The 21959-nt window shown below is 45.6% G+C and overlaps 1 protein-coding gene across 1 annotated transcript in view; it reads right to left on the bottom strand.

Moving 5' to 3' along the window:
• The window catches only part of COL27A1 (collagen type XXVII alpha 1 chain), a 212037-nt gene that overhangs the window by 166784 nt on the left and 23294 nt on the right, over positions 1-21959 (bottom strand).

Genomic DNA, 21959 nt, shown 5'->3' with positions numbered 1-21959 from the left:
GGAGACATAAATGTAGCCCAGCAGTAGGAAAAAGGGAATTAGTTTAAAACAAAAGGAAACCCAACATTGCTGAAGCCAAGACTAGTGCCAAGTGAATTCAGGTTCAAAAATTAGACCTCATTCTTCAAAAAGAGAAAAGCCACAACATATGATCTGAATAGAAATATATTTAGCAGATTTATTTTTCCTCCCTTCCAAATTTAAATAGAAGCCATTTTAAAACACTAAATAAACTGAAGTAAATCAGCACAGCAGTGAAATAAAAAAAAAAAGGAAAAAAGGGATTGGAATTGACTGTTCTAGTTTAATTAGCCAAAATAAGAAAAGTACAGGGGAGGAGGAAATGCCACCACACAACACTGGGAACAGAACACTTGCTTTTGACAAAACGCACCTCTCCAAAAAAGCAGCATGTCATTACTGCCTGAATAAATACAGCATTTAAAATATTCATCCGTATTTAGCCAGTTTCCAGAAGAATCAGTACCCACCTCTCCTCAGGATCCGTAGCTTGGTTAAGCATCAAGGCTCTTATTAATATATTTTTGTTTCTTTGCTCCTCTTGGAAAACCAAGCGTGAAGGCATCTAGAAGCCATGGCGAGCACGCATTACAGCTGTGCTACATGACTCACAGTGCCTGGCTTCAAGGACCAGAGGAATCCCAGACACTAACCTGGGCTTGCCCTCCCAGTTTGGCTTGGCCTGAAGGACAACACTGAATTACAGTTCAATCATTTTTACCTTTGCACAAGTCAGAAAAGTATCCTGAATCACTCACTGCCCCCAGAATTCACAAGGAATTATAGGGATATATTGGCTATATTTAGATAAATACCCTATTCAGGTTTAAAACCGTGGCATGACCAGACAGAAGGCACAGGCAATGTGAAACCCAAGGCACCGGAAAAAACTTGTGGGAGGGATCAAACATGTGAAGGAGAAGTGGGATAAAGAGCCTTTCACTCCCCTCTGGACTGAGGATCTGCACCCAGCCCGGATCAGGAGTATCTAAACTTGGTACCTGGCTAAGAGTTGCTGGAGCCATAGGGAAAGGGAACGCACCCTGTGGGAAGTGCCACTGGCACGAAGGGGTGACAGTCCCTGCGATCATGGAAGGACACAGCTATGTGGCCATGTGGTATGGCCCAGGAACACGTGTCACATGGAGCAGGGCTACTGGGGAGGGCTGGATCCACACCTGTAAACCCAGCAGGAACAGAAGCTTAACTATCCCCAGAAACGGGACGCATCCCCCAGCCCATGCACAGTCATGGTAATTCAGGGCAGTGGCATAGGAGGGACGGGCTGTGCCAGTCTCCAGCTCCCGGGGACATCTTGTTGAGGGCTGACCTAGCACCTACACTGCACACGTCAGCAGCCTTAGCAGCAAGAAGCCCCTGGAGAGCTGCAGGCAGGGGGTCTGGTACTGATCCCTGGCTCTCGGGGTGGCACTGAAATGTTTACACCAAAGCGACTATTTCTATCCCTTCTTGCTCCCTTCGAGAGCAGCCCAGCCCCTCTGCCCTTATGTGCTCCACGCTTTGCTGCAATGCTCCCCCAGGTATGTAATTCCCTGCACAGGATTTCCTAATCCCTACACAACTTTTCTGTTCAGATCCTGTATTTAACATGACCATACCGGCACTTCTCACATTCATGAGCTGTGTTTGAATGGCACTAGTTCAAGCCCTGGACTAAAGTCCTCCCTACCCTGTAGGGACCTGGTCATGAGCAGAAACCTGCTGATGAACTTAATTTGGTTGCTGAGAAGTCTCTCCACCCATGGCAGAGTCAAGATCTCCACGAAGGCAGAAGCTGGCCTGGCTGGGGTCCGGTTAGCTGATGCTCCTGTTCGTTTTCTCTTTCTGGCTTCAGCCATCGCTGCAAGAATAGGAGGTTTCAGCTGAGGAGCAGAACATGCAGCACTCCTGATTTTAGGGACTGCTGTTTGACAGCTATTTTGTGATGCAAAAGCTGCTGTGGGTTATGTTTCTTGTTCCCAGTGTGCTGTAGAGGATATTAATTATACAGGACATGTACAGAAAGCTCAAAAATCACGTATGTAACCAAGTTACTGCCCAGTGCTATTTCCCCCCCCCTCTGCAGCCTTTCTGACAAACCCTATCCCATCCTGTGCCACAGGCTAGCGGTGACATGTTTGAACTTCTGCAGTCATTTGATGTAAAATATTTTAAATTCTTTTAGGGAACACTAAAGGCTTTTGTCTCTTGACCAGTGCTGTGGGGTTGCCATGTCTGGCAAATACTGATCTTTCTGTACTTTCCAACTATACCATATCACATCGGGCTGCCTAGCCAGCTGAGAGGTAGGAATGGCTGTTAATCATTAAACGGAGCCTTTTTCCATTGGAATGAAAGGAAACACAATGCAGGGATACAAGTCCAAGCCCACCCTTCCCAAGAAAATGCTGCCTGCCGATTACAACTGTCATACACTTCCGTTTAGATATTTAGAGAACTACAGTTTTACAGGATGGCTGTAAAACAAATTGTTCAGCTGATGTTACAAGCAAGCAGTGTTGAAGGTAAGCCATGAGAGTAACGCATCAGCATGCTTTGACAGGAAGATATTACAGCTCCTAAATCCTGACCGTCTTTATCTAAGATACCAGGCAAAGGCTGCCTGGTTTTGCTAACATCCCTTTGTTTTCCCTGTTTATCCATCTGTTCCTAAGATGTATTCAGTCTATCCCTGGTTTAGGACCTATTCAGTCACTGGTGCTACTGGAAAATACAAGAGAGTCAGCAATACTGGGCAGCTTTGAGCAGTCTCCTCCAATCTAAACACCACACCAGGCTCTTCTGCCGTCTTTGGCGTAGCGTGGTGATCCTGTGCTACATTTTGAACTGCACAGCAGAAAACCAAGGCCAGTTTCCCCCTTTTACCATGGAGGGAAAAAAAAAAATCCATCATCAAAACCCCCACTGGGCTGCTGCACATGGAGCAGCAATTCTTCCAGTATGGAGGTTTGCTAGTTAAATGTAGTAACGCATCAAAAGCACAAGTGCTTTTCCTACTGGTGTGCCAAAGGACCCTGTCCGGTTGGTAGAGATAGACGTGTGCTATCCTGGGTGAGCGCAGGTAACATGATCTTTCTCTAAAGAAACAGCACATCCTTTCTTCATGAAACAGAACCACCCTGAGAGCGCCTTCTCCCGTGGCAAATATGGACATTACACCAGTACGTAAAAGTGCCTGGTGATCTAAATTATTTCCTGCATATTAAGGACAACTGCCACTGTGGATGCTACTACAACAGCTATTACTATGGCAGAAAGCATAAACCAGTGTGTAAAATCTAAGTCTGAATTCTGCAAGTCACACATGCACAATGCTTATGAATTTTAGGCAGCACGGCCCACTTCTAGTGTGGTCTGTCAGCTTTCTGGATATCCCGGTAGCACTGACACAGGCGTGGATCAGTGCTTGTGCCAGAGTCCCTGCACAGGCAAAGCACACTTGATGTAGGTGGGAGCAGTGAGCCTGACCTGTTCTGACCACATTGGACAATGGCTAGGTAGCTGCAGGCAACAAGTGTTGGAAGGTACTGACTACCAAGTCGCACTACGTCTTTTCAGAGAAGAGATGCTGTTTGCTCTGTGGGTGCATGTGCCTAAACGCGAGAACATGGTGCTTACGGCAGCTGGAGCTCATTTGCACACCCAGCAAGCCTCAAGGCTGACTTCAAAAGGGAGACAGAAATCAGTGCAAGATCTTGGCCTTCAAGAGACAGCATGTTACAATGCAAATTCCTGGTACAAAGATTTTGTGCAAGACAGACAGAAACTAAGCCTAGGCCAGATTCTGAGTAGTTTCAGTGGGGAGGGGAAAGGAAGAAGAGCTTAGAAAACATCAAAACAACTTTTTGTTATGACCAATATTTAAGGTAATACTATTTAAAACAAAGAGTTTTTTTACAAGTAAAATGAGATGCATTTTTTGTTTTGGAACTGACAACTTTTGGAAAGTTGTCAGTTCCAACTGCTGTAGGAAAGATAACCCTGTGTACTGGTGCTGGGCAGGCCTGTGGAAGCAGTTTGCTAGTCAAAGGGGAATCATACCTGCCTTGTGTCAGGAAGAAATTGAAATGGAAATTGTAAGTCCAGGGCAAAGTGAAGTAAGGGTGAGACTAGACAGAGTTGAGATGAGCATCTCTTGGGCTCCACCCTGCACCGGGCTCACTAATGACACCAAAAAAGCTTCTTTAGCAGTGACAAGGATGAGACACCCCTTGCACGTACACACATATGTACATTAAGCAAAAGCTTGTACTCCACTAAGTTCTGAGGTATCAACACCGAAAGAACTGCAATTTGTTTTGTGTAGTCAGAGAGTAACTTTAAGATACAAACCAACCATACCAGGGAATTGCTTAACTTAATCTAAGATACAATGCACTGCTATGACACCATTTCCTTTAGCAATTGTATTCAGCTATTTCTGCAACCAGTTGCTCATCACTGTTCTGATGAGGAGCGATGTGGCTGGTTAATTGGAAAGAGGTGTCGCCTCATTTCTTAACAGCTCTTTGGTCCTGGATGTCTCAGACTGAACCAGTCAGCTCTTCTCTGCCTGGAGGCAGTAGTGTCCAAAGGATCACACGCTAACCCAGATCTCAGCAGAGCTCGGTTTTGGTTTTCACTATTCCAGTGACCTACAGGGTGACCTGAAGCAACTTAAACCATTGCTTTTGTGCCATTATTTTCTTGTCTATAGAGTGAAGCTTGTGATATAGATCATCTTATGTGTAAAGAGGTTTAAGACCTTCAGACATAAAGCGCTGCCAGTGAACTGTTATTACTTTACTATGCAGTTGGCAGCAGCCTCTCCTGCAGGAGAAAGTGTAAATCTATTTCCCAACCAGCTTTTATACTCACCACAACCTGCCATCATCCAGATGCACAGTTCATTAGAGATCGTTCAAGTTTTATCTGGCTGTAAAGTCCCGTGTAAAAAAAAACCCTGCTGATTAAACATGCAACTCAAATACATCTTCTGGAGTACAGTAGACAATTCCTAGCACTTTATCTGCTCTGACTGAAATGCAATCTGTGCCACTTAGAGCAGAACAATGCTTGATTTCTTCATCCTTCGCTTGAACTGTTAACACATAAAGCAGAAACACAGCCCGTTTTCACAGAGTTCTCTTCTGACATACTCAGTATGTTAACCGAGAGTATACAAGTCTGCTTCAAAGCTAATAGGCTTTTTTTCTTCCAGCAAACACACTTCTTCATATCTGCACACTCTTGCTCTCTCTCTACTTCAATAGCAATAGTATTTGGTAAAGCTCTCCAAACTGGAGCCACTGCAGAAAGACTGTATTTACCGATGTTTGGGTAAGAACTAATAAGAGACCTGGTTGTGTCTCTGTTCCTCTAACTCCAAGAAAAAAAATCAAGTCAATATTTATACACCCACTGGTGAAATAAATCCCCTCCCTAAAGAAGAGGGAAATAAAATGAAGTGATTGAAATAGGATTTCATGGAAGGGGGCTTTGTTTGTTTGTTTATTTGTTTTCAGAGCTTGGGAGGTGTTTGGGGTTTTTTAAATTTTATTATAATTTAAATGCAATTGTGCTGTACAGAGTGCATCGAAGCAGCTTCACAGTGGGACCTTCCATTAAGGACCAAAAGCTCAGGAGCCCTTGCATGCTGCTAGAGTCATCACTGGATCTGGTGGACACCAGGCTCAGGTACGGCAGGGGCTGGACCATCTCCATTCCCACTTAACACCCTCTCGGGATGCACTCGGCTCAGCCCTGATGGGGCTGAACTTGCCAAGCGAGAAGCTGTTAACGTTCCAGCAAGTAAGATACAGTATAAACAATTTAATCAGCATTGTTCTAGCTCTCCCAGCATGGAGATCCTGTCCAAAGCCTGTCAGGGCCAACGGAAAGATTCATATTGACTTCTCAGGCCTCCAGAACATGCTCTGGTTTCACCAGGACTTCTTCCTTGTATAGACCCACGGCTAACTCCAGCCTTCCTGGTGTACAGTTCCTTTGAAAAGGAAAGATCTACCAGGAACGGATTTGCTCTTTGCCGCTGTGACAAACTGCTTTGCTGGTCTTCTCCCTCCACCCACATTAAGGCTCTTGGCTTTGTCTGTTCCATGTGATTCATAAATCCCTTTACTAAAGCAATAAACAGAGCATCAGGGACTCCGATCCCATCAACGTATCTGTTGAAGGTAGTTTCTCTCTGCCAAAGGCAAATCCCCCTGAACTACGCACCCAGACCAAATCCCACACAGCTCTGCAATGCTCGAATTTCCAGCGTGAGCTACCCCACGGCAGCCAGCCGGAGTATCGTGTGTGCAGCACGATTGGCGTCTCTGCACCGTTAATCAGGAAAGCCTTTATTTTAGTTAGGATTTTCCTATCAAAAGTATCTATTGTTCAATCCCACATAATGAAGTCACTATTCCTATTATTATTGTTTTAAAAAAAAGAGTTCAGAATCCTTTTGCACAAGATACCTAAAGGTTTTACAGAAGAGAGAGTCACTGGGATGCATTTCACTAAGCTGCCAGAAAACTGTTTCCTGGACTAGATACTCTATAGCAGGCAGCATATCAGCCTTCCTACTGTGATTTAGGAGGATTTAAACTGCCAGACTTGTTCTTGATATAAACTGAAGGAGTGCCACTGACTGCGGCTGGGCATCCCCCATTCACTATGTAGAGACCTGGGAGCAGATTTGTATATACTTGCAAACAGAAATAAATACATAAATACTGCCAACACTCAATAGCACCCCCTCCATGCTTTCAGGGAAAAAAAAAAAAAGCAAGGAGTGAATGTTAGTAAAGTTTGTAAAAATCCTGCATTTCCACTGCTCAGTTACAGCAATAGAACTGCAATGAATTTCTATGCATTCAGTTGAAATTTATATTTGTGGAATAGCACAGAGAATTTGGCCCTTACACATTTCAGAAATGTAGCCAAGGTGGTAAGTCCTCATTTGCAGCATCCAGTGGCACCACTATAGAGGAGCCATTATACAGACCAAATCAAGACATTTTTAAGCCTGCTTCCCATTTCCCATTCCCCCAGAGTCTGTGGGATTGAAGAAGAGCCTTGTCACTGATGAGGGTTAGTTCAGGGTCAAGTTCTACACTCCAAAAACCAAGGAAGAAACACTGTTTACTCTCCAATTTCTCAGAAAACAGTCACATCCCTCTTCATATGGAAGATCTCATTTGTGTGTCACCAGCAAACTTTTCCACTGGCAAACTCACCATACTTCAACATTTGCTTCATAAACAAAATTTATGCTTTATCAGTGTCATCTCGCTTCATAGCCAGCCTGAACACCTGCCTTTCTTCTGTTATATTGGTTTTCTCTGGCTTTTCTTCATTATGAGCTAACATTAAACTATTTCTTGTTTACATTAAAAAGGGCAACTTTTAATCTCATTCCATTGCTCAGTGTATCTTGAGATGCTCTTCTCCGAATGGCTCTGACTGTGGCTCTTTTCCCATCAAATCCCACATTTAGCACACAAACCAGACCAAAACTCACTGCAAGACTTGCATGAATCAGCAGAATGGAATAAATGAGACTATTTAATATTTTACATCTTCAAAGTCTTGAATAAGCAACAATACTTTGTTAATATTCTTGTCAGTGGGATGCGCCCCAGGCAGGGAGCAGGTACAGTATTTTCTCTGTAACACTGTAATGCACCTGACAGCCTCACCGTCAACTGCCTAACACAGCCTCCGTCGTTAATTGATGTGGGTAACATGGCTTTCACCTTTGCCTTCCTCAAAATAACACATACAAAACACCCAAACCAGCCATCCCCATCAAACGCATGATGAACAGGTCGTTAGTACAAAAAAAAAAACCCCACTTTGATGCCCCTTACGTGCCTTTCATCATCGCATCCTAAAAGCACTTTGCAATTATTAATGTGATCCCTAATTCATCACCCGCCCACACAGTTTTCCCTAATTCACCAGCTGGATGTACAGAAAGCCCCAGATACATAAAGGTGCAATTCTGAAAGAGATGCCTGAGCACTTGCGCATTCCCCAGCAATCTCTGGGAGCCGTACTTATCACTCCAACTTCAGGAAATAAAATCAGACCATGAGTAACTTGTCCCGTCCCTATCACAGTGAGTAGCAAAGCAAGAAGAACCCAGGAATCTGTCCCCAGCATGCCACAAGCCCACGAAATCTCCCCTCGACACCATTGTACTTGATGAGTATTGCAAAACACGCCTGTCCTACGTACATGGTCAGCAAAGGGACCTTAGAGAAAAGAAAGTTTCGCTGTACTCTTCACCCCTTCATCCTGAGCTGTTTTTTCTTTTTTCTGACATGCCATTATTAAACAACAGGAACAAACTAGTTTCTGGGTAAAACTTTCCCCAGAGTAGTTGGAAGACAGCAAGAAATGCCAAGCTTTCTATTTTCTTCCTCCTTCAAGGGGGAAATAACATTGAAATAAAATATTTGTAAACAGTACTGATCAGCATTTTATTTTATAGCTTTGATTTTTAAATATTTTTTTTTTTCAGTCCAACAAAGACCACCCTCTCCCCCTAGCAATACTAGGAGGGGACTATGCTGAAAATTATAGATTCCAGAGTCTGCAAGAGAACCACAAGAGCTTAATTATAGTTATTGACATACCAAACACCCACTGAAGGCTTAATCTTCCCTTGGCCAGAAATAACCACACAAAGTGAAGGGAGCAAACTGACATCAACCAACCTCAACTAGGGACAGCTTATTAATGCACGGGGGCACGAAGACATGCCTTGCTCGCCTCCTGCCACAGCCGAGAGGAGACAAGTGGGGGCAGTTGTTGCTGTCATCCCCTCAGCAGTATTGACCTGGTTTGCTTAGGGGGGTTTTATCCCCCATAGAGCAGGGTCGCACAAGTTCCCCCTTCCAGATGTCTTTCTCCCAGAACAAGCCTGAAAGAGCTCCTGTCTTTGCTGCGAGATTCAATACCTGTGTTCTGCGCCACTAACGCACAGCGCATCCGTGCTTCTCCCTGACTGCGTGTGCGCGCCCCATCCTCCCTGGGTGCCATGACAGCGGTGTTGGAGGGAGGCAGCCTTCAGCTGCAGGAAAGCTTTGCAGATAGAGGTGCGACACTCCTGGGAATTAGCAGATGTCTGGACTGGTCTGCCCCAGCCCAACCCTGTTTGCTCTCAGGCTGTGCTGGCAGATCCTGAAGGAATGGTGCTTGTGGGCAGCTCGCTGCCCTCCGGGCAGACTCCATGCCGCCAACAGCTGCAGTCACATCAAAGGCCGTATGTCTAAAGCGATGCTAAAAGGGTTAGAGAAGGTGAAGCATCGGCTGGGGTGTTCCCAGGGAGCCCAAGGAGGCTACTGAGCATCAGTCCCTCTGGAGGGATCCTGGACTGAGAGCATTGCCACGTGGCACTGGCTGAGCACACTGCTAGCGGGGCCCAGCAGCCCCACAGCTATCAGTGATTTACAGCCCGTCCTGCTGCACTGCTCACGCAGAGCCCCTCAAACTGTGAGCATGACCTTGTGACAGCCTTGGAAAGGCAGGGAGGAGCCTGATTAACCAGGGAGACGAGGTGGAAGCAGCAGCAAGGACATGGTCATTGTCACAGGCAAAGACTGATACAGAGCTGGGGAGACAAAGCACAGAGCTACCAGAAACAACCCAGCCAAACAGTCTCTTTCATTTTCATTTCATCAGCATGGGAAGTCCCCATCTTCGTCCCCACAAACCACAAGGTGTTTTTTGAGGGGATGGGGAGGGCTGTTCAACCTGGGCTGCATTTGCCCCAAGGCTCTGCACGCCTGTCACCTTCTGCTGCAGTCACATAGCCATGTTTGTGCAGCGGTTCCCAGCACTCTTTACAAATAACAGGCTGGACCACAAAGCCCTCATTTAGACTGGAGCGAGTGTATTCATGCAAAAACCCACAACGAAGCTTTCAGGACCTGTAGGAGCAAACAGCTGACTAAGGGAACACGTTTCACACTCACACCCAGCACCTTGCACCTCTCCCACGGGGCCATCAAAGACCACGTACAGAAAGACCACAGGCTGGATGCACTCCACTGCAGGCTTGGGCTGTGTGGTGCTCGAGGGTCGTGGCTATGCGGAAAGCAAGTTCAGGCAGGCTTAATGTCAGCTTCAGCGCTTCCAGCACCCCGAAAGTCCCCACACTTGCATTTTTTCCATCAAGGGACATTGCCTTTGCCTTGTGCGCTGTACAGCATGGATGTTACCTATGCTGCTTCAGCACCGGTCCCCTCCCAGCAGCCTGTGGCTTTCCACACTGTATCTGCTTTATACAGCGGTGTTCATGTGACAGGCTTTGATGGGAGCTGTTCCCCAGCCAGTGCACACGAGTAGACAAAAAGGTTTTGTAAGAAGAGGGAGGTCAGAATTAACCCTTTTCTGTAGTGAACTTCATGGCATGTACATCCAGGAAATTTGTCACTTCACAGCATGGCCCAGTGCCCAGCATATCCCCTCGCTGACAGGCTGATTCACAGGTGACATCTGCAACCCCAGACACAACCAAGAGGCTGCAGTAAAACTTCTAAAGAAAGGAAACTGCGAGCATTGGACAAAGCGGAGACCTTCCCAGGAGAACTGTGGTACCAACAGCTAGATAACGTGGTTACAGCAATGCTTGGTACTCATTTACAAGAGAGTGATCAAAGAAATCTCCTTAAATCTGGAACAGAGAAAGTAAATGGAATAAAAGCTAAAACCGAATGGGCTGGTTATCTGAAAACAGCAGTATTATACTTATTTGTTTCTCATCTCCTATGCACCAGCTTTAGTCCACTGAATAGCTACAGAATTCACTGGCGTTATTCCTAATTTTACAATGATTTGGGAGAAGAGGGGACAAAGGCAAGCAAACAAAGCTAATTGCCTTCAGTGTTTTGTTTATCTGGTTTTTGTTCAGCCAAACAAAGAGGACGTTCAGGTCCAAGCTGACTGTGGAGCTGCAGAACTCTTTTGCTCGGCTGATCTGTTTAAAAACAGTTTGCAATTTTGGCATCCAGCATCTTCGGCAACTACCACTAGCATGTACTTTGTTATCTCCATCTGGTCACTATAGAAACTCTGGTGACTTCAGCCACTATTACTACAGATTAATAAACCTTGCAAAGCCCCTCCAAAAAAGCAGGAAGTCCTCCAAGAGCCAATCCTTTGGTCATAAAAAGAACAAAGCCAGGAGGAGATTAATCACTGGATGCTATTTCCAATGCAAAAGCGCAAGCAGGAAGAGTCTCAATTTTAATAACAAAGCTATGCATTCTCACCCGTCCATACCAACATGCTTTTGTTCTTTGTGCCAGAGAAGAACATACAGAGCAGAAATGTAAATAACATGGCATGCTACGCAGGGAGAGCCTGCTGCTGGCAATAGGCAGCAGAATATGGACTACACAAACCACAACCGACCAGTTTTGCCAGCTTTGGTTGCCTTCCCTGCATCAGCCAGCATCTAAGATTTCCCAGTGCAGTCTAAGCGAGGCAGCAGGATTTCCAGGCATCAAGCAGAGCAGCAAAGCAAGGAAGAGGGAGTCTGGGAGGGCAAATCCAACCTGCTGTGATTTCTAGTCAGGAGCAAAACACCCGGTTGAACACAGATGTGCCAAATGTGCCAAGAACTGAGGTCACTTATACCTGTAAGTCCCCGAGAGAGACTCTAGCAAAACAAGATCACCAGATATTAAGTAATCTGGTGAGAAACAGGCACGGCTATCTCCACATATCTGTGAGAAGACTGCAAGTCTGTCTCAGCGCTGGGAGGTGGGATTGGACAGACTTTGAGCAGCCACCGAAAAGAGAAAGGCAAATCTTAACAGTGTTACCTGTCCGAAAGTGCCAAAGCCAGCAGAGCAGCTGCGTGCAGTGCTTTGGGAGGCAGCCTACGGGTGATGCTGATGCAGAGCGTCAACAGCTTGGTGCAGTCCTTGCATCTTCTCCAATACGGAGCAGTGGTTGCAGGGCAGGTGTTAAGGATCAAAAATGCCCTGCTACTAACTTTTAGAAGTGTGTGATAGTAGATGTTTCCTAAGGCCCTGGGACTGCGAGTATCCTTTTCTCGTTCAAAGAAAACAAACAAAATATGTTGGTAGTAATTTGTGTTTCTAGAAGGAAAAATGAAGTCAGATTTGAAAAGACAGCTACTAAACAAAGTTGCAAGCCGAAAAGCAAAAAGCAGCCCCAAATCTATTATCTTTATTATGACATTGTGAGCATGACCTTAGGCCATCTGGAAATTGGCATTGCCAAGTATCTCCCCACTAGACACCAGCGCAAAGCTTCCTGACTGCCAGCAGAAAGAGCAGTTGGGAGGCTCAGGGAAGCCTCTCTGGTAGCTGCACGGAGCAGCCCGTGGAGCACGTCCTGCCCGTACCTCACCCATGCCTTGCTGCTGGCAGAAGCTCACGGAGCCACAGCTCAGTCAGTAACTCGTATCCTGACGCCACCTGCTCCCGTTCTGGGACATAAAACCAACCCTGAAAACTGGCCTTTGATTCGGGGACTGGGTTGGAGTCTTAATATGCTTTCCCAGCCCTTGCTGTGCCCACTGGCTTGGACATCTTTCTCAAATGAGATTTTACAATAATGGTTTAATGCTTCAAGTAACAAAGCTTGGGAGTTTGGGAATAATTCTTAAAGTTAGGTTCCTGAATGCTTTTGTGTTTCTAGAGTACAATAGGCTGCCCTGTGGCACTAAATGGAGGATGGATTTGGATGAGCCTTTTACAGTGTCCAGGACAGACAAGCAAAAGGGTGCCTAACCAGCTCAGGGCTTGTTGCTCAGTAACCATAGCTGTTACAGTGCCTACTCTACAAGAATTTGCCATTAATCCTTCCAGCTCGACTATAATAAAAAGACTTTCTTTTTTATTTATATTATTATTTTCTGTTTACACAGTTCTTTTTCAGAGTGGACCCACAAGGAGCAAGGGAAGGTAAGAAACAAGGAGAAGCCAATGCAAACAGTTTGGGAGGGACCCTTTGAAAATCGTGCAAGTTTCAAAGATTTCTCTTTCGAGTGTCCTTCACTCTCCTCACACCAGGGAGGGAGCACAGAGGAACTATGTCACTGAATCCAGGGAAAAGTCAAACAAGTAAGTCTCAGTTGAAACCCCTGAGGTTTGTATGTCATGATCCTGTTCCAAAGGGGTGAGTTTCTGCTAAGCTTGACTGAAATGTGAGCAAGATGGGCTTTAAATAAACTAAGAACACACTAATATCCTGCCCAACTTGCTTTTAAATATCAAGGAAAATGAGAAAGAAAGATTGGGTGGAGGGCGTTGGATAACTAAACCATTTTACATTGGGATGACAGCCAGGAGGGGAAAGGAGAGCAACAGCCCACTCAAAAGTCATGTTGGATGCAGACCGGCATTTGACAAAGGGCTTTTGGGGCCTTTGTTATTTGTAAGGCTCTTAAAAACCAGATTTCATTAACATAACAGAAATAAAGCTCTTAATTTCAGTTTGTAAACACAGATGGAGGCTAACACGCTAACGCCAAAGATCTTGAAAATGACTGGTTCAAGGTGCTTCCACTTTTGTAACCCTACTTGTGATCCCAGAACAAAACCCATTGTTTCAACAACTTGATTTTCCAAAAGCACTCCACATCCATACCCAGAACCTCTCCTGTACATAGGAAAGGGTTTCCTACACCCAAAAATATTCATTTGATATCCTATCACTTTCCCTATCATCACCTATTTTTTTCTTCTGATTGTAAAACATTGATTGACAAACACTGAGCATCATTTTAACAATCTTCTGATTTGAGATTCCTCATTTTTCTCTTGCATGCAAGAGGCACAAAAGCTTAGTGCTTAGGCACAACCTAAGATGTTATTTCCAAGATTGTTGCCAAGGTGCTGCTCTCTCCCCTCCTTACAAATTACCCCCAAAACAACTGGATGCTCCCCCTGGTTTGACTGGGGTGGCATGAAGACAACAACTGCCCTGATAAATGCCTTGGCTGGGTTCAGAAGATCCCTGCTCCCTCCTGGCTTTCTGCCCTCCCTTTAGCCACCAGACAAACAGCCTCTGGAACGAAAGGGACTTTCACACAAAGCAGCGAATCCAGCTCAATTTTCCACATTCTGTGCCTTCCACTGCCAGCCCGTGGTGCTACCCCAGGACCTCACATGCTGGAGGCACTGCTCCTCCCGGGCTGTCTGATCCTCGCCCTCACCAAACACAGCATGAAGGTAAAACTAACAGCATTTCACACTGTTCGGTTCTGGCACTGTCCTGGGACACCAGAGCATGCTCTGAAGCGGCTATCTATCAGCTCAAACCAGATCCAGGGTTTCACCTCAGCATATCAGCTGGTCTCACTTTCTGCATTTCAGCCTGACACGACCCAGGTGTTTCCTCAGTACGAGGCTTGGCAGTTGAAGGATCTGCAAGTTTCCTCCCGGTTGGAGCATCCCAGAACAAGCACTGACAAGGATTTACTGGAGTTCAGAGATCATACCGGATGGCAAGAGCCATTCACAATGGATTTGGGAGGCTCAAAATAGAACTTACACCTTCTTCCTGGACTTGCAATAACTATGGTTGCTTTAACACATGCCTCTTCCTCACTTCTGCATCCTTGTGTTACTCTTTTTCTATTATATACATCTTTTCCCCACATCCTTTGAACCGCAATAGATTCTGTTTCTTTTAACATCCTCTTATACCATACACATCAACAGAAGTTACTAGTTTGCTTAGGACATGTGTGTGCATACACCAAAGTATATCCCCTCTATATTGTACCAAAAGAAGCCTGGTCATGTCCAACCTCCCTCTATTATTCGACATGTTATAGAAACTCCAGACACCCAACTGGGGCCCTCATTTTGTCCAGCTTGAGCACATGCAAAGAAAATGTTCCCAGCACTGAAGATTCCACAGTTGAAATTTTTAAGAAAAGGGGGAAAAAGAGCCCTGAGAGGACACTAACATCGGATCACATAAACCACAAATTTCACATCCTACCTCACTTCCCTTACTTATGGACAAAGTAAGCTTAAAAACAACCTAAGACTTGGACAAGCTGAGCAAGCCCTGCCCAGCACATTTTCTTTGTAGAGTACTGAGCTGAAAGAAACACACATTATAACTTTCTCAGGCCACTCAAGAGTATCGTATCACAGTGACTATTCCCTGTTTTAACATCATCAGGCTGTATGCATGCATGTCTGGCAGGCTTTACACACATCAGCCATGTGCTGAAGATAATGAGTTACCACAAATTTGCCAATTTATTTTTGGAAAGTGTCTGATAGAAGCTGATGGTTCTAGCTGTGACCCACTCTCCCAGAGAAAACCTTAAGTATTCTGGCTACTGTGAATAAAGAACATCAACCAAAAAAAAAGGCATTAAAATATAAACCTAGAATTCATTCCACTACCACAAAAATCAAAGCTGCTGTGGACATGAGAGGGAGAAGCTCTGGTGCTGTGGACAGCAAGCATGCCATAAAGCTGCAGATATTAACTGCACCTTCCTCCAGAGTTTGTGACAGGGCTTTTGGCTTCACCGCAGGTTCATTTACTGTGGAGACAAGCGTGGAGTTCATCCATGCTTCCTTGCCCATTACACATTCCTCCCTCCCTGTTCCAAATTAATGAGAGTTTCCGCTCACTCAGCAGAAATTAGACTGGTTTGCTTTAAAAAAAGGGCAATTAGGAACCTCTGCTTTTGCTGGGCTTCTTGTGTGCCAGGTGAGAACAATAGTGAGAAAGCAGAGAGGTAGGGTTGTGGGGTTACAGGAGTCTCCAAGCATCCAACTTCTACAGCTAGCAAAGTTCTCACTGGCAAGTGCCAGGATTTCTTCCCCGCATAATGCTTTCTCCAGGCTCATTTACCTTGCCGCGCAGACACCCGTCAGCAGCAGTGGGAGAGCAGCAGTCTCTAGCTCTCTGTGCCTGGGAGAAAGAGGAGGGGGGAGGCTCCCTGCATGGAAACCCCCACTGCAAGGCTCCTGTCCCTGCCTCCTGCTCCGTGACCCCTGGGGTATGCTGCAGAGCCTATCTGTTTGCTCAGGCTTTTCCTGATCAAAGTGGGAAAAGCTCTTTCCATTCTTGGTGCAGGGGAGGAAAGAACTGCTAGTGCTGTTGGCATTGCTCGCCAATACGATTCATCTTTTGCATATGGAGTTTCTAAAGCTCCAGTTCTAAGGACATACAGGGGTGTGTAACATCACTGCTAGGACACGCTAATGCAGGTGTGGAAGCAGCACAGTCCAGAGAGGAGAAAGGGGAGAAGGTGGGTAAAGACAGCCAGGATCTCCATTAAACTTTCCGTTTTAGAAGCCATTTTAGAAATGCAGAACACCGTATTTCTTATTGAAGGACACAGGGGGATAAAGGTGTTTGGCAATTTTGAGAGTTAATCAGCAATTTTGAAACTAAACAGAAAAATTAAGACAATAATTCAATCCACAGGGAAGTACCAGCTTACTTAAGGGTATTTTGAAGTCCTTATGCGACTGCAAAAACTCTATAAAATTCTAGGTTGCTACACAAATATCGTAAGAGAATCACTAGAAAGCTTCACTCTTATCCCAGAAATCTAATTCCATCCTTAAACTGCAAAAATATAAACCTGTCTTTAATTATAAAGGACTGTCTCTTGTTAGTGTAACAGTTGGTGCTGAACTTGTCATGAACTAAAAAGGATTCAAACATTGTCTGGAGAAAAAAAAAGGCAAAATGCCTAAAATGATTATTTTAATGGTCCTACCTTAATATTTCAGAACTTTAGCAGACTTTAGTTAAGCCTCCAGACAAAGGGAAGTATCTTAGGATTCCTCCTCTATTCTCTACAAAAAGGAACTGGAAATTTTCTCACCTTGCCAAGACCCGATTCTGATTCCCCTGCCTTTCCTCCCAACCGCAGCCACCCCCCGAAAAGAGGCGGACATGGCCCTGCTGGGGGGCGAGAGGAAACCCTGCGGGACATAAAGGCTCTCAGGTCTTAATGGATAATTAAAGCTTTAGCCATGGGTGCCCCCTTGTGCCTTGGTGAGTAATTAAGCACAACTGATGGAGTCCAACATGGCACATCACAAACCGATGGGGGCTTATTTGAGACCCCCAGCTGACACGCTGGTGCTTCCCAGTGAGCAAAACCCGAGTACCCATTGCTTTGCTGCCAGATTTAGAGGAACGGCTGCCTGTGCTATCCCTTGGCACATGGCGGGGCCAGGGAGCAAAGGAGGCTGCTGTGTGCGGGAAGGACCCTGCCGGGCTGCGCGATGGACAGCAGCATGGTGCAAATCCCACTGTTCCACAGCATTAAGTATTTTTTTTTTAAAGTTTTTCCCCTCAAAGCATGGCACTCTCATTCTCCAGCTGAAGCAAAAGAGGTTTTGGAAAGCGCTCACATGCTCAGCTTGCCATGAGTTTGTGTATGGTGAGGAGGTGCACACCTCCAGATACCTCATCCCAGAGACCTCAGGGAAGTCTCCGAGCTCAGCCAGCCACTGGATGGGAACAAGACACCAGGCTCCCGGTGCTGGTGCCGCCCCATTCACACAGCTCTGCACGTTTCCATCTGCAGACATGCCCTCCTTGTCCTTCCCTTCTTTCCACACCCACCTCAACACCACCGGCCCCCGGGCAGGGGACTGCAGCAAGGGGAGCAGGGGGGGCCGTCCACAGCCTGCTCCTCAGCCCCGTGGGGTAGCACTGCCTGTCTCAGCCGCCACCTAACCCACCTGGAAAAGCAGACATCTGCCTCGCCTGGCCTCCAGCCTGGTACCATGGTCCACCAGGCCTTAACCGAGCACCTTGGCTGAGCTCTGCTATTAGACAGACCAAAACCTTCCCCTTTGGCTTGTCTCTGTGAAACGAGAACTGGAACATCCTCAAATGTTGGTTTTGCTTCCAGCAGAGGAATCAAAGTGACCTTTGGTTGAGTCCTCCTCAGGCAGCCCGAGAGCCAGAGCACAAGTGGCAGCGCCGAGGCGCAGGGCTGGTGAGCCCGCAGCCTCCCCAGGCCAGTCCTGGTGGCAGCACAGGCTTTCAGACTGGGCTTTGTCGCATGCGTCCAGCCTAACGCAATGCCCACCCGAATCCAGCAAGGGCCGACGGCATTCACAGCCAGCACAGGATGTTGTTTTTCTGAAGATCGGTCACATTCAAAGCAGCGCTAGCAGATATTGGGCTGAGGTCTTGCCTCACAGGGTGAGCGCTGTGGAGGGCTGCTGGTGGAAATGGCGCCAGCAGGCAGCCTCCCGCCGCGGAGCACCTCAGCTCCCACAGCTACACCGCCGCATTTCCCTGCCGTCCGCTCGCTTCCTTCGCTCTGCCCAAGGCCGCGGCCATAGCCATGTCTGCCAACTGGTTAGCTGATCCTCCCGCTTAATCCTCCCCCAGACAATTACGTCTCCAAGAAACAACCCACATGTTTCTAGGCACAAGCCTCCACTCCTGAGGTAATGCAGAAAGGACCTGACGTCATGAGGCATCTCTCCAACCAAGACAACAGCCTGCCAAATGCCCCTCTGTTGGTATGTTTCCCAAATTTCAACTTCCCTTCCTAAACTCATCTGTTTACTTTGTTTTCACCTATTCTCTCTCTCTTCAGAGGGCAAGTCAAGCATCCAGCTGTAACACGATTGATGCGACACGTCGGGATGAAGATGAGCCACGTTCACCCTCAGCCTGTCGTGGGACTACACAAAGGCTGTGCTAAACGCCTGCCTTTCTCGCAGCATCATCACTCAAGGTCTCTGGCGTTTTGGCACAACTAAAGATGGATTTTTCCTTTTCCACTATTTGGCAGCCTGTTGCCTGGGGCTATTTGTCTCTATTCTGATATTTCTGCTGCAGAAGGGCCAGTACTAGCACTCCTAATTTGCTCTGCTTTGAGTATCACAGCAGAAAGGGGCAGAGTCACACTGTGCCTCTAAATCCAACAACAGTCACTTCAGTACTGAGCCTCAATCAATACTTTAATGGCCCTAATTTTCTAGCTTTTGATCAAAATGTCTTTAGAGCAGTACATCTTCAGATATTGCTGCTGGCCTTTGAAAATAAGCAGGAAGAACAAGATGACCTTTGTGGGACTTCGCTCCCTACAATCTATAGCTGAATCTACACAACCTCATTTTAGTATCTCCTTAACCCAGCCTGGCACATGAGAGTTGAGCAAAGCTGAATGTGAAACAGCTCCCTAACAATGTAAAACCAGCCTCTCAATCTGCTTATTATCATTGTGGAAAGGCACGGCAGTTCCTTCATCTCAGAAAATATGAATGGATATTTTGTCTCTGAAAACCCTGCACAGCGTGCAAATTCAACATTTGAGATTTGAAGTCCAAGCTGAATTTAGCTGTGACCAATTACACAAGTGGTCTAGCTTTGGTACTTCAATGAAGGCAACTCTTCAGGATGGCACCAAAAATATAAAACCACTCTAAAACCCCCAAACTATTCCCCTGCTGTTTGAATCCCTCAGTACAGACAAATCAGAGAAACAGTGTTAGGGAATTTTAGATTGCTTTTATAATTCATCTAGTATTAACCAAACAGGCTTCCTTTAAGTCATTGCTAGAAAAATTAGGGTTGCTTTAAGAGTAACTTACAAAGATTAACTCTATTGAACGCCGAGTTTAAAGTGTAGTTAGTTCTCTGTCTCTTATCGCCAAAGTTATTGCCTGTGTACATGGTTTTAGCTGCTATAGGACTTGGCAGAACCTCACCAGGCTTCATTGCTTTGGTGCCAAAGGTGCAATGAGAAGTTTTGGGAAACTAGTTTCAAGATCGTATCAGTCAGCACTGCCATCCTATAGGATGTCTGCTTTCCATAAGCATTTGTTCAAGTAAAACCGTAGTCACATCAAATTAACGCAAAGCTGAAAAACTGCTTCCTCTTCAGAAATGTGGAAATGCCCATAGAAAAGATTTCTAGTGGTTTCCACCAGGTCTATAGCACAGTCAGGCCGTTCTTGTACCCAACACTGGTGCTGAGAACAGACAATATGCTGGGTAGTGTAAAGCCTCAAGTATTTCACAATGAGCCAAACTTTCCGATCACTTTTCAAAGTTTGTTTCAGAAAAATTCTGAAATGAAAAAAGGTAACACTTCAGTTTGCAAGTGCTGGGGAAAACTTCCTGGGTTTGCTTCAACTTTTCCTTCTCCAGCAGAAAAGTACTTGGAGTTGGGCAAGATTCACAAATACCTTTGGTTGACCTAAAGTGAACAACTTTTAGCGTGTAAGTGATTCGTCTAGAACTCTATGCCCAGTTCTGAAGTCACACATCTTCAGAGTCATTTTTCACAGTGCAGGTGGGCCTGCAGCTAGGAAGAAACGTCTGTGGTGGGGATATTTACTACTCAACGCACAAGACTCTAGATCTGCTTTAGCAGCAAGATCATTTCCCTGTTGCTTTGGCTTCAGCTTAGAGTCAATTCCTGAGGCAAAGCTGATGCCTGAAGCCCAAGAAATGCTGTTGGGCTGAAGCGCCCAGAAGTCGTGTTTGTTTGGATCTCTCCTGTTTGGTGGGGACATCAAAGCCACTCATTAAGTCCACATCACAGGTTCCTCTTCCACAAGGGAAGTAAACCTTGTTTTGACATTTGCTATTACTCTCCAGAAGAGCAGCATCAACTCAGGAGACTGTGGTATCGAAGGGGTGACAGGATTGTTTACACATTGACAGTTAAGTATTTTGAAGCAATTTTGGAGATGTACACACAGATTTCTGGTCCTCATTAAAATTAATGAGAGGGTTGTATTCAAATGCCTATGCTGCCTCAGAAACCTCAGTCATTATGGTTCAGAAGTTGTCTGTGTCATACAAAACCTCCCAGAATGATTTACGAAGTTGTACATGAGTTATTATATTTAAAGTCACAATTATTATTTAAGGTTAAATTGCGTATGGCGGGGGGGGAGAGGAAAAAAGGCTTCAGGACAGACTGATGGAACAGTGTCAACAAAAGGGAGCACAGTATTTTAGGGGCTGAAGCATCAATAGCACATGGGCATAAAAAGCAAAGAGCGAAAGCAGCTGGACCAAGCATGGAAGCAGACAGAGACAGCAGGGACTCTTCAGATCTGAGCGTTCAGATTCTGTTTTAACATTCACAAAGCCAAGAAAGAAATGAAAGAATAGCAGCAGGAATAGTGCAGCAAGTCCCTTGTACACTCAGGGACAGAAAGCACATCTCCAAAGATTTCTATTAACCTTGTATTTCAACACATACAAACCCCATTCCTCTCCCTCAAATGATCATATTTTCATAGTAATTGTTTCACTGGCTCAGTTGCCAAAAGCTTCTGCTTCGCACCAAGCCTCTGCTTTCAGAGGCACTGCAGAGTGGAATGAGTGAAATGAATATTAAGCAGAGTCAGGCTCCAAAGATTGCCATTACCTAATCCTGTACCATTACACACATTTATTTGTTAGGAATATTCCAAAGTTTTGGGAAAAGGCTTACAACAGCTCACAGTGTTCCTGCTGCCCACCACGAACACTGCCTTTATCCACCGTGGAACCACACTTACACTCCTACATGGAAAAGACAGGGAATTACAGCGAACCTCAGAAATGTTGAGGAAAGATTCCTTCAACCTCTGAAAAGACTGGCTTATTATGCTATAACAATTCCCTGAAAATTGCTACGTAGGCATCACTAGAGCACAAAATTTCATCAGAAGCCCCTGAAACATTCCTGCATATACATTCCAGGAGAAGTTTAAAAAAGCCTCATACGCACAGAGGATCACAGAAAACCTATTATCCATCTACAGCACCACAGTATTGATCTGTCAACACAGAACTTTTTGGAGAGTATTGCAGCCACCCACTAAATGGATGTTAGATTAGCCACGTTGTTTAAAATGACCACAAACTTTTATAGCAAACATTGGGCTGCCAGGTAAAGGGTCAGTCCCAAGGCTCAGCCCAGCTTCACAAAA

This window comes from Gymnogyps californianus, chromosome 18 (assembly GCF_018139145.2).
Source record: "Gymnogyps californianus isolate 813 chromosome 18, ASM1813914v2, whole genome shotgun sequence".
Classification (NCBI taxonomy): Eukaryota; Metazoa; Chordata; class Aves; order Accipitriformes; family Cathartidae; genus Gymnogyps; species Gymnogyps californianus.
The sequence above is the reverse complement of the archived record's forward strand: the minus strand, read 5'-3'. Positions and strand labels throughout refer to the sequence as shown.